The 13,460-nt window shown below is 48.4% G+C and overlaps 1 protein-coding gene across 1 annotated transcript in view; it reads right to left on the bottom strand.

Moving 5' to 3' along the window:
• The window catches only part of LOC140422599 (uncharacterized), a 163,355-nt gene that overhangs the window by 144,722 nt on the left and 5,173 nt on the right, over window positions 1-13,460 (bottom strand). The window contains exon 3 of the mRNA XM_072507608.1: window positions 6,844-6,958. The gene's annotated coding sequence lies outside the window, so the exon portion shown is untranslated. The remainder of the gene's footprint in view (window positions 1-6,843; window positions 6,959-13,460) is intronic.

The raw sequence follows: 13,460 nt of genomic DNA, 5'->3' as shown, positions 1-13,460 counted from the left end.
CTTCTGGTATCCTCTGCACTTTTTGCTTTCCCACTCATCTTAGTGTCGTCTGCAAACTTGGACACATTGCCCTTGGTCCCCAACTCCAAATCATCTATGTAAATTGTGAACAATTGTGAGCCCAACACTGATCCCTGAGGGACACCACGAGCTATTGATTGCCAACCAGAGAAACACCCATTAATCCCCACTCTTTGCTTTCTATTAATTAACCAATCCTCTATCCATGCGACTACTTTACCCTTAATGCCATGCATCTTTATCTTATGCAGCAACCTTTTGTGTGGCACCATGTCAAAGGCTTTCTGGAAATCCAGATATACCACATCCATTGGCACCCGTTATCTACCGCTCTGGTATTGTCCTCAAAAAATTCCACTAAATTAGTTAGGCATGACCTACCCTTTATGAACCCATGCTGCGTCTGCCCAATGGGACAATTTCCATCCAGATGCCTCGCTATTTCTTCCTTGATGACAGATTCCAGCATCTTCCCTACTACCGAAGTTAAGCTCACTGACCTATAATTACCCGCTTTCTGCCTACCTCCTTCTTAAAACAGTGGTGTCACGTTTGCTCATTTCCAGTCCGCCAGGACCACCCGAGTCTAGTGAATTTTGGTAAATTATCACTAGTGCATTTGCAATTTCCCTAGCCATCTCTTTTAGCACTCTGGGATGCATTCCATCAGATCCAGGAGACTTGTCTACCTTTAGCCCCATTAGCTTGCCCATCACTACCTCCTTGGTGATCACAATCGTCTCAAGGTCCTCACCTGTCATAGCCTCATTTCGATCAGTCACTGGCATGTTATTTGTGTCTTCCACTGTGAAGACCGACCCAAAAAACCTGTTCAGTTCCTCAGCCATTTCCTCATCTCCCATTATTAAATCTCCTTCTCATCCTCTAATGGACCAATATTTACCTCAGCCACTCTTTTTTAAAAATATATTTGTAGAAACTTTTACTATCTGTAACATCTGTTACATCTTCTCCAGTCCTTCTAGATCCATTTTACAATATGGAGACTTGAACTAATCTGAGCAGCAAACTCACCGTTGTCCTTAAATGCCTGTATGTTGCAGTATTTTACACATTTTACTATTAGCTGAATGTACGATGGGACAGAATAAGATCCAACGAGCCAGTCTGTGACACTGTAGAACATCGGGCAGCACGGTAGCACAATGGTTAGCACAATGGCTTGACAGCACCAGGGTCCCAGGTTCGATTCCGGCTTGGGGTCACTGTCTGTGCGGAGTCTGCACGTTCTCCCCGTGTCTGCGTGGGTTTCCATCGGGTGCTCCAGTTTCCTTCCACAATCCAAAGATGTGCAGGGATATGTGGATTGGCTATGCTAAATTGCCCTTAGCATCCAAAAAAGTTAAGGGAAGGTGGGGTTAAGGGGATAGGGTGGAAGTGTGGGGATAGGGTGGAGGTGTGGGGTTAGGTAGGGTGCTAAGGCCGGTGCAGACTCGATGCGCCAAACGGCCTCCTTCTGCACTGTAGATTCTGTGATTCTGTATCTACAAACTTGCCTCTTCCCCTTACTGCTAAAAAGTTGGCTTTTTCATTCTTAACCTGTCAGTGATGACATTAAGAATAATGTGTCAGAGAAAGACTGGATTTCAGCTCGGTGACACTGGGCCAGACTAAAGTTTAATTCATAGGATTGTTGAGCTAATGTCTCCATATCATTTGATGGACCTAGAAGGACTGAGGAAGATACAGGAAAGTTTATCGGAATGAAGCCTGAATGGACAGGTTACAGCCAGCAAGAAATGCAGAGGCTCGATGAGCCGTATGGTCTGCATCCACTCCCATTTCTTGTGTTTTCATGAACATCACGGTCAGTCATTTCCATGCAGACACAACCAACTAACAGTTCATCGCCATCCTTCCCATATTCCAGGATTCCAAACACACTTTCCAGGTGACAGTGATTTACTTGTACTTCTTGCTTTCCAGTATTGTGTATTCACTGCTCACGATTTGGTCTCCCCCACACTGAGGAGATTAAATCTGGATTGGTGACTGTGGAACATCACCATTCAGTCAGCAAGCATAATCCTGAGCTCCTGATCATTTAATATTTTAATTCCCCGCCCCATTCCCACTCTGTCCTCGGCCTCCTGCACTGCTCCAATAAAGCTCAAAGGAAACTCGAGGAACAGAACCTCATCCTTGATCAGGCAATTTCTGACCTTCCAGACACAACATTCATTTCAGTAATTTCAGATTATAATCATCACTCCGATATTTTCAGACAGTTGGTGCTGGTAACGGTTCTGCTGTTGCCATTTATACCTCACCTGGACCTGTCTTTTATTTCTTCTCTTATCCTATTAGTTTATTTACTTATATCATTGTCTCCCAGTTTTGTCTTGCACCATTATCCCCTTTGTCATTTAATCACTTCAGCCTCACATCCTCCCAAACTGCCCCCTCTGAAATGGCCCAGCAAGCCACTCAGTTCAAGGGCAATTAGGGATGGGCAGCAAATGCCGGCTCAGCCGGCGACACCCACATCCCAAGAACAAATAAAGGAAAGTCGGCAGTTAGAAAGGCAAATGCAATGTTCGCATTCATTTTAAGAGAGCTACAATACAAGTGCAGGGATGTACTGCCATGCCTCTCATCAGACCACATTTTGAGTATTGTGAGCAGTTTTGGGCCCCGTGTCTAAGGAAGGATGTACTGGCCTTGGAGGGTGTCTGGAGGAGGATCACAAGAATGATCCCTGGAATGAAAGATTTGTCATATGAGGAGCGATTGAGGACTCTGGGTCTGTACTCGATGGAGTTTAGAAGGATGAATGGGAATCTCATTGAAACTTACAGAATACCCAGATAGAGTGGACGTGGAGAAAATGTTTCCACTGGTAGGAGAGATTAGAACCCGAGGGCATAGCCTCAGACTGAAGGGACGATCATTTAAAACTGAGGGGAGGAGGAATTTCTTCAGCCTGAGGGTGGTGAACCTGTGGAACTCTTCGCTGAAGAAGACTGTGGAGGCCAAGTCACATAAACATCGAACTTGATGGGGCAAATGGCGTCTTTCTGCACTATCAAGTATGCACACCGACCCTCTGAAAGAGCACCCTACTCAGAGCCACTCTCCCGCCCTATCCCCTTAACCCCACCTAACCAACACATCCCCGGACACCGAAGGCAATTTAGCATGGGCAATCCACCTAACCTGCACATCTTTGGACTGTGGGAGGAAAGTGGAGCATCCGGAAGAAACCCACGCAGACACGGGGAGAAAGTGCAAACTCCACACAGACAGTGACCCAAGGCTGGAATTAACCTGGGTCCCTGGCACTGTGAGGTAGTAGTGCTAACCATGTGCCACCACGTGATGTCAGTCACTGAGTGTTTTTAAGATAGAGATAGATAGGTACTTGATTAATAAGGGGATCAGGTATTACAGGGAGAAAGCAGGTGAATGGGGATGAGATACATATCAGCCATGATCAAATGGCCTAATTCTGCTGCCTTATCTTTTGTAATTATAGTCTCTTGACTTGTTTAGCCAGGCTCAAACTGTGACACCATTACATTAGCTCTCTCGCTACAAACGGTAAAATGGTCGGTAAGGGACCAACCATGAGAGGAACCCGGGAGGGAGCGAGCAGGCAGTGTATATACCGTATTGTAAATGAATCTAGTTCTTTACTCAGTGTGGATTCTCCAAGTCCTTATTATTATTTTTTTTAATTTAGAGTACCCAATTCATTTTTCCAATTAAGGGGCAGTTTAGCATGGCCAATCCACTACCCTGCACATCGTTGGGTTGTGGGGGCGAAACCCACGCAAACACGGGGAGAATGTGCAAACTCCACATGGACAGTGACCCAGAGCTGGGATCGAACCTGGGAACTTGGTGCCGTGAGGCCACAGTGCTAACCCACTGCGCCACCGTGCTGCCCTACCGTGTCCATATTAAACTTCCCCTGCAAAAGTCACAGAATTAGAAGTGAGATAATCAATCTCTCGCAGACATCATGTCTGTAAACATTTAACCTAGCTTTTCATAATATTACTGCAAAATACAAACTATGAAGTATGACCATTTCTTATATTTATCACGTTCGTCTCCCCCTCTCTTTCCCGGCCTCTGTACTTGTTGATAAACTATTCAATTTCCAAATTCTTCCAGCTTGGATAAAAGGTCACCGGCCTGAAGCATTCACTTTGGTCCTCTGCACAGATGTTGTTTGACCTGCTCCGTGTTTCTACTATTTTCTGTTTTGAGGTCGGATTTCCAGCATCTACAGTATCTGGTTTTTGGGTCACTGTGGATCAGGTTTCTCTCACTGTTCCCTGTTTTTAAAATAAATTTAGAATACCCAATTATTTTTTTTCCAATTAATGGGCAAGTTAGCGTGACCAATCCACCTAACCTGCACATCTTTGGGTTGTGGGGGTGAAACCCACGCAGACATGGGGAGAATGTGCAGACTCCACACGGACAGTGACCGAGGGCCGGGATTTGAAATCGGGTCCTCATGCGCCATAGTCCCAGTGCTAACCACTGCGCCACATGCCACCCTACTGTTCCCTGTTTAAAGGTGAAGAAGGAGTTTTTCAAGAATGAAACACATGAACTCTCACCCTGTCCAACATGAAACTAAACTCACTGTTAGTTCCTTATCAGTAACAATTTTAAACACAAAGTTTCCAGGTGGGATCGAAGCGGGAATTTCTCATGTAAAGTAAAGGTGATCAACAGCACACTGGGTAATGAGTTTGAATCCCCCCCACCCCCGGACAGAGGGGAACTGACCATCCCCCCCCCCCCCCCGGACAGAGGGGAACTGACCACCCCCCACCCTGGACTGAGGGGAACTGACCCCCCCCCCCCCCCCACCCAGGACAGAGGGGAACTGACCATTCCCCCCCCTTTCAGGACAGAGGGGAACTGACCATCTCCCCTCCCCCCCACCCTGGACAGAGGGGAACTGACCATCCTCCACACCCCGGACAGAGGGGAACTGACCATTCCCCCCCCCCCACCCAGGACAGAGGGGAACTGACCATCCCCCCGCTCCCAGGACAGAGGGGAACTGACCATCCCCCCCCCCACCCTGGACAGAGGGGAACTGACCATCCCCCCACCCCTGGACAGAGGGGAACTGACCATTCCCCCCCCCACACAGGACAGAGGGGAACTGCCCATCCCCCCGCTCCCAGGACAGAGGGGAACTGACCATCCCCCCCCCCACCCCAGACAGAGGGGAACTGACCATCCCCCCGCCCCTGGACAGAGGAGAACTGACCCCCCCCCCACCCCGGACAGAGGGGAACTGACACCCCCCACCCCGGACAGAGGGGAACTGACCATCCATCTCCAGCTCTAATTCGCAAACACAAAATGCCGCCAAGAATCAGCCAATCAGGCTGAGCCTGTGGCTGCGCCACAACACCCCATTTGCTTTTCTATCTACTCTCTCAATATATCTTGCAGATATACAAAATCCTTTTCCTTCACCTCCCGCCTCTATCTCTCTCCTTTCAGAGACCAGGTGGAAGGTTTCCTCCCCGAAGGACAACTTGACCAGAAGTTTGACAAATCTTTCAAACCTTCAGCCTCCATCACCATAAAGCAGCAGTGCGAACCACCGTGCGACCGGAGACTAGGAAGAAGTGATGATGAAAGTTACTGGATTATTGTGAAAACTCAACTGGTTCACCAATGTCCTTCAGGGAGGGAACCTGCCACCTGATCTGGACCTACACAGGACTCTGGCCTCTACGAAAGGAGAGAGATAGAGGTTTGAGGTGAAGGAAAAGGATTTTGTATATCTGCAAGACATATTGAGAGAGTAGTTAGTAAAGCAAATGGGGTGTTGAGCTTCATAAGCAGGAATACTGATAGAAAAACCGGGAAGTTATGCTGAATCTTTATAACGCTCTGGTTAGGTCACATCTCGAGTATTGTGTCCGGATCCGGTAACCAGACTTTAGGAAGGAAGTGAAGATTCTGAGAAGTTGCAGATTTACCAGAATAGTTTGAGCAAAAGAAGCTGAGGGGAGATTTCATTCAGGTTCTCAAGATTCTGACAGGTTTGGATAAGGTAAACGAAACAATCTGGGACAGAGATTTACATTTTTGGATAAGAAATAGAGGGGGATGTGGGGGAGAATATTTTTACACAGTGAGTGATAATGACCCAAAACCTGCTGCCATGAAGGGGTGGAAATAGACACAATGAATAATTTTGACGGACATTGGAGAGACACTGGAGGGAAAGAAAGCTGCAAGGACACGGGATAGAGCAGGAGAATGGGATTGACTGGATTGCTGTAGTGAGCTGGCATGGTTCAATGGGTGGAATGGCCTCCTCTGTACCATTCTGACTCTATGGCTCTTTCCAAGAAATCCTTAAATCCTTACAGTGCAGAAGGAGCCCATTCGGTCCATCGAGTCTATACTGACCCTCTGAAAGAACACCCTACCGAGGCCTACTTTCCCACCCTATTCCCATAACACTACCTCGCCTTTTGTACACAAAGGGACAATTTAGCACGGCCAATCCACCTAACCTACACATTTTTGTGGGAGGTAACCGGAGCACCCGGAGGAAACCCACGCAGACTCGGGAGAATGTGCACAGTCCACACAGCCTTTCCTGTAATTGTACCTTGTAATTTAACTCTGGGCGTTCAGATATCACTCGGGTAAATCTGTGCTACATTCTGTCCTTCCTCAGGTTTGTTGCCCAGAGCTGAACACAGTTCTCCAGGTTTGGCTTAACCAGGGTTTGTGAATCTCGGGGCTTTTCCAGTCACACTGAGACCTGAAATCTTCCCTCACAGACAGAACAGTCAAACCTTTTACCTTCCACACCCAGATGCTGCTGAAATTCAGGTTCTGATGAATCGAGTGACTCTGTCAGATCGCGATGTGATGTCTGGTTTGAGTTTCCGTCTGTCAATCCTCCACTTCCAGTATCCTACAAATGTACAGAAACCATCACCTGTCACAGTTAACTTCTCCGAACAAATGATTCACAGGAGCATCAGAGCAGATTTACGAGATGTAGCCAACAAGCATTCTCGCTGAACTAATTTTATTGTTTACACAAGTTGGCACAGTTCTAACTTTCTGAACACATGCACAGTCACTGTTTAAAGTTTCAATCTGGTATATATAAACACGCACTCTCACCTACCCTTGCAGGCACCACTTATCTTGTTATTGTCCACTGTCCCTATCTGTTACTGAGACAGCCGTTACCTCCTGTTCCTTGTTATTGAAGCTCGCTGTCCTTGCGAGAACACAGCTGCAAATGCTGCTGACTTGTGCGTTCAGTTTTACAAAGGTCAATTAGAATCTTAGTAACAATCCGTAACCCCGTATCTGTTGTTTTATTCAGTCTGAAACCTCATTCTTAAATCATATTATTACCTTAACATGTACTATTTATTTCCCCTTTACACAGTGCAGGATAGAAATCCACAGCATTCTCTCCACCTGCTCCCTGCTCCAGAATGACCGCTCATGCTCCCTGGTCCAGGATGACCGCTCCTGCTCCCTGGTCCATTGTCCAGGATGACCGCTCCTGCTCCCTGGTCCAGGATGACCGCTCTTGCTCCCTGGTCCAGGATGACCGCTCCTGCACCCTGGTCCAGGATGACCGTTCCTGCTCCCTGGTCCAGGATGACCGCTCCTGCTCCCTGGTCCAGGATGACCGCTCCTGCTCCCTGGTCCAGGATGACCGCTCCTGCTCCCTGGTCCAGGCTGGCCGCTCCTGCTCCCTGGTCCAGGAAGACCGCTCCTGCTCCCTGGTCCAAGATGACCGCTCCTGCTCCCTGGTCCAGGATGACTCCCCTGCTCCCTGGTCCAGGATGGCCGCTCCTGCTCCCTGGTCCAGGATGACCCCTCGTGCTCCCTGGTCCAGCCTGACCGCTCCTGCTCCCTTGTCCAGGATGACCGCTCCTGCTCCCTGGTCAAGTTGACCGCTCCTGCTCCCTGGTCCAGGAAGACCGCTCCTGCTCCCTGGTCCAGGATGACCGCTCCTGCTCCCTGGTCCAGGATGACCGCTCCTGCTCCCTGGTCCAGGATGACCGCTCCTGCTCCCTGGTCCAGGATGGCCGCTCCTGCTCCCTGGTCCAGGATGACCCCTCGTGCACCCTGGTCCAGGATGACCCCTCGTGCACCCTGGTCCAGGATGACCGCTCCTACTCCCTGGTCCAGGATGACCACACCTGCTCCCTGGTCCAGGACGACCACTCCTCCCTGGTCCAGGATGACCGCTCCTGCTCCCTGGTCCAAAATGACCGCTCCTGCTCCCTGGTCCAGGATGACCGCTCCTGCTCCCTGGTCCAGGATGACTGCTCCTGCTCCCTGGTTCAGGATGACCACTGCTGCTCCCTGATCCAGGATGACCGCACCTGCTCCCTGGTCCAGGATGACCACTCCCCCCTGGTCCAGGATGACCGCTCCTGCTCCCTGGTCCAAGATGACCGCTCCTGTTCCCTGGTCCAGGATGACTGCTCCTGCTCCCTGGTCCAGGATGACCGCTCCTGCTCCCTGGTCCAGGATGACTGCTCCTGCTCCCTGGTCCAGGGTGACCGCTCCTGCTCCCTGGTCCAGGGTGACCGCTCCTGCTCCCTGGTCCAGGATGACCGCTCCTGCTCCCTGGTCCAGGATGACCGCTCCTGCTCCCTGGTCCAGGATGACTGCTCCTGCTCCCTGGTTCAGGATGACCGCTCCTGCTCCAGGATGGCCGCTCCTGCTCCCTGCTGCACATTGACTCTTGTTGTCATCAGCAGTCGCTCGATTCAAGGATGGCGTCTTCTCAGGTTTGTGTGTTTCTGCCCTGGGTCTTCATGAGACTGAACAGAGCTGCAGATTTTTGGACACATGGGGCAGGACATCCCATCAGACAGTGGGATCCAGAGAGCAGAATTTGCTTAATATTCTTTCCTCTGCTGCTGTTCTGCTTCATTAATCAGGCACCTGGGTCTCTACAAACCAGGGTCATGGTTGTCAAATTACCCAGGTCAACGGTAATGCAGTTTGATGGTCACAAAGAACAAAGAAAAGTACAGCACAGGAACAGGCCATTCGGCCCTCCAAGCCTGCACCAACCATGCTGCTCGTCTGAACTAAAAGCCCTTACCCTTCCGGGGACCGTATCCTGCTATTCCCATCCTATTCTTGTATTTTTCAAGACGCTCCTTAAAAGTCACTATCATCCCTGCTTCCACTACCTCCCCCGGCAGCGAGTTCCAGGCTCCCACCACCCTGTGTGTAAACAAATGTGCCTCGTCCATCTTCTTCAAAGCTTGCCCCTCGCACCTTAAACCTATGTTCCCTAGCAATTGACTCTTTCACTCTGAGAAAAAACTTCTGACTATCCATTCTGTCCATGCCCCTCATAATCTTGCAGACTTCGATCAGATCGCACCTCAACCTCCGTCATTCCAGTGAGAACAAACCAAGTTTCTCCAACCGCTCCTCACAGCTAATCCCTCCCTACCAGACAACACGCTGGTAAATCTTTTCTGTATCCTCTCCAAAGGCTTCCCATCCTTCTGGTAGTCTGGCGACCAGAATTGAACTCCATATTCCAAGTGCGGCCTAACTAAGGTTCTATAAAGCTGCAACATGATTTGCCAATTTTTAAACTCAATGCCCCGGCCGACGAAGGTAGCATGTCATATGCCTTTTTGACTACCTTCTCCACCTGTGCTTCCACTTTCAGTGACCTGTGTACCTGTACACCCAGATCCCTCTGCCTATCAATACTCTTGAGGGTTCTGCCATTTACTGTATATTTCCCATCTGTATTAGACCTTCCAAAATGCATTACCTCACGTTTGTCCGGATTAAATTCCATCTGCCAACTTTCCGCCCAAGTCTCCAACCAATCTATATCCTGCTGTATCCTCTAACGGTCCTCATCGCGATCCATAATTCTACTAATCTTTGTGTCACCTGCAAACTCACTAATCAAACCAGTTACATTTTCCTCCAAAACATTAATATATATTACAAACAGCAAAGATCCCAGCACTGATCCCTGAGGCACGCCACTAGTCACAGCTCTCCATCAGAAACGTACCCGTGCACTGCTACCCTGTGTCTTCTCTGACTGAGCCAGTTCTGTATCCATCTTGCCAGCTCACCTCTGATCCAGTGTGACTTCACCTTTTGTACCAGTCTGCCATGAGGGACCTTACAAAGACCTTACTGAACATAGAACATACAGTGCAGAAGGAGGCCATTCAGCCCATCGAGTCCGCACAGACCCACTTAAGCCCTCACTTCCACCCTATCCCCGTAACCGACCCACTTAAGCCCTCACTTCCACCCTATCCCCATAACCGACAAATTAAGCCCTCATTTCCACCCTATCCCAATCACCCCTCCTCACCTTTTTTTTTTGGACACTAAGGGCAATTTAGCATGGCCAATCCACCTAACCTGCATGTCTTGGACTGTGGGAAGAAACCGGAGCACCCGGAGGAAACCCACCCAGACACGGGGAGAGCGTGCAGACTCCGCACAGTGACCCAGCGGGAAATCTAACCTGGGACCTTGGCGCTGTGAAGCCACAGTGCTAGCCACTTGTGCTAACGTGCTGCCTATGTAGTCCTTGTAGACAAATTCCACTGCCCTCCACTCATCAATTATCTTTGTCCCTTCCTCAAAAACTCGATCAAGTTAGTGAGACACGACCTCGCCTTCATAAAACCATGTTGCTTCTCGCTAATATGTCCACTTATTTCCAAGTGGGAATAAATCTTTTCTCAAAAGAATTCTCTCCCATAATTTCCTGCCACTGACGTGTAATTACCTGAATTATCCATGCTACCCTTCTTTTTTTTATTGGGTTTTTGAACAAAGTATATTTGGCGTTATGTACACAGAATATGATATATATATATGTACATATACATAGAAGAGAAGGGCACACAAACATATCACAAAAAAAAGTAACAATAAAAAATCAAATGAAGTAACTGGTAGAGTATTATGCACCAGCTCAACAGCAGCAACTCTGTACAATTGGCAAAATTATTTATAGCACCGAAGTAGGCATCTGTTTGTGTGTGTGTGTGTGGTGGGGGGCGGGGGGGAGACTGGGGAGGTAGATATACACTTGGGTGCCGGAGAAACAATTACAGAGGGCAATACTTGATGGGTCTGGTGTTGGTGTTGTCACTTGCTTCTCCCAGGCGGACTTCGCTGCCAGTATCGTCTCGCGCTCACCTGCGCTTTGGCCATTCCTCCCGTCTTTCACCTGTATACTATCCTTGCTACCCTTCTTTGTTTTTTTTATAAATTTAGAGTACCCAATTCATTTTTTCCAATTAAGGGGCAATTTAGCATGGCCAATCCACCTAACCTGCACATATTTTTGGGTTGTGGGGGTGAAATATATTTTATCAAATAGCTGCAGTGATATCAGAGTGTGGGTGGAGCTGGGCTGTCCATCTTCACTGCAGCTATTTGATAAACACCAGGTTCTTAAAGGTACTCTCACATGACAATCCTGAATTCTCCCTCTGTGTACCTGAACAGGCTCCGGAATGTGCTGACTGGGGGCTTTTCACTGTAACTTCATTGCAGTGTTAATGTAAGACTACTTGTGACAATAAAGATTAGGATTATAAAAAAATGTTCCAGCAAATTTCCATCCCACCCGCGATGATTCTCACGGCCGGAAATATGACCCCAACAAATGGGGTGAAGCCAAATCTTTAAAAGTCAATCTGTATTTCAAATTGTTGCCGTGCTGTCAGAGAAAAGGTTAACTTTGCTGCTTGTTTACAAAAGGGAAGAGGAAACATTCACAAAGCTTCCCACAACTTGTGAGCTCTGAAACATAACTTCAAGGCTGAAGTTTATCTTCAGAGATTGAAACGTTTTGGTGTCTTTTCCAATTGGACCAGTAAATTGTGATTCGCACTGAAAGGTTTACTTTCACTCAGTAATTAGAACATTTCACTTTCTCAGCACTGACACTTCAGATCAAATCCCAATTGTTCTCTTCCCTTGTAGCTGGTGTGTGGAGATTGTAGATCTGTCAGCACAGATACCACACTGTGCTTCTGGATACACTCAGTCTGCAAATAGATGAATCTTTTAAACATCAGCCAAGTGAAGGTCTTCCCCTGACTCTAAGGAGTGAGATGTCCCTGTAGTTGATGCTGTCTCCCTGTCACTGCTGTTTTTTATTGCATCACACATGTTCCGTGGACCAGTCTCACAGCCCAAAAGGGGAGGGCAGGAAGGTGTGACAGTCGATGGGACTTTCTGTGTGTGAGCAGTTCAGCTGGAATTCCATCCTTGCCGGGTGCTTTCTGCTTGCTCAGCAATCAATGGCCTTTTCCAGCTCAAATGATGAGAATTCCTTGTCCAACTCAACCAAGATAGGAAGCTGCAGGAGAGTCAGAGACTGGGAGATGCCCTTCTCACAGGGTGCAGCTCACTGTTGTGTTCAACCCAGCTCCTCCTCACTCCCTCACCATGACTGACACTGAGCATGCTCAGAGCACACACCCACACTGCACCTGCGCACTGGCCTCGTACACTCACTGATCGGGAACTTTCTGCAGCGCGGGGGATTCTGGGTAACACAGCCGCCATAGAGCCATGAGTAAACAGGAAGATTCTATTTCCCAGTCAGCAAAACAGAAGATCCACAGTTAGGCAAGATGCTGGGCATGAAGCACAATGAGAGTTTTGGATACTTTATTTAATACAGAAGCACATTATTCTGATATCGCTTAGACATGGGCACAAGCAGGCTGATCTACAGTATGTACAGTATTTACAACACCTGGGACACGGTAAATCATCGCATCAAATCAGTGATAGATTTGTTTACTGTTCATAATTGTGACTGGGTCACACTCACGATTCATGCAAAATGCAACTCCCCAGGTTTTTTGACCCACTCCCTCCAGACCTGTTTTCACTCCAAGGGTCTTGACACCTGCCTTAGTCTTTATCAAGCCATGATCAGCTCACACTGCCCAACAACCAGCCTCTCCTGCACGGGGGCACAGGGTTTCCATCACCAAATATCTGTCCTGGTCCACGCACATCGACACTACCACCAAGAAAGCACAACAGCACCTATACTTCTTCAGGAAACTAAGGAAGTTTGGCATGTCCGCACTGACTCTTCCCAACTTTTACAGATGCACCATAGAAATCATCCTATCTGGCTGCATCACTGCCTGGTATAGCAACTGCTTGGTCCAAGACCGGAAGAAACTTCAGAGAGTAGTGAACACAGCTCAATCCATCACACGAACCTGCCTCCCATCCATTGATTCTATCCACACCTCCCGCTGTCTTGGGAAAGCGGGCAGCATAATCAATGACCCCTCCCACCCAGCTTACTCACTCTTCCAACTTCTTCCATCAGGCAGGAGACACAAAAGTCTGAGAACACGCAGAAACAGATTCTAAACAGCTTCTTCCCCGCTATTACC

The sequence above is a fragment of the Scyliorhinus torazame genome, chromosome 5 (assembly GCF_047496885.1).
Source record: "Scyliorhinus torazame isolate Kashiwa2021f chromosome 5, sScyTor2.1, whole genome shotgun sequence".
In the NCBI taxonomy this organism is placed as follows: domain Eukaryota; kingdom Metazoa; phylum Chordata; class Chondrichthyes; order Carcharhiniformes; family Scyliorhinidae; genus Scyliorhinus; species Scyliorhinus torazame.
This window is presented reverse-complemented; position numbering and strand designations above follow the sequence as displayed.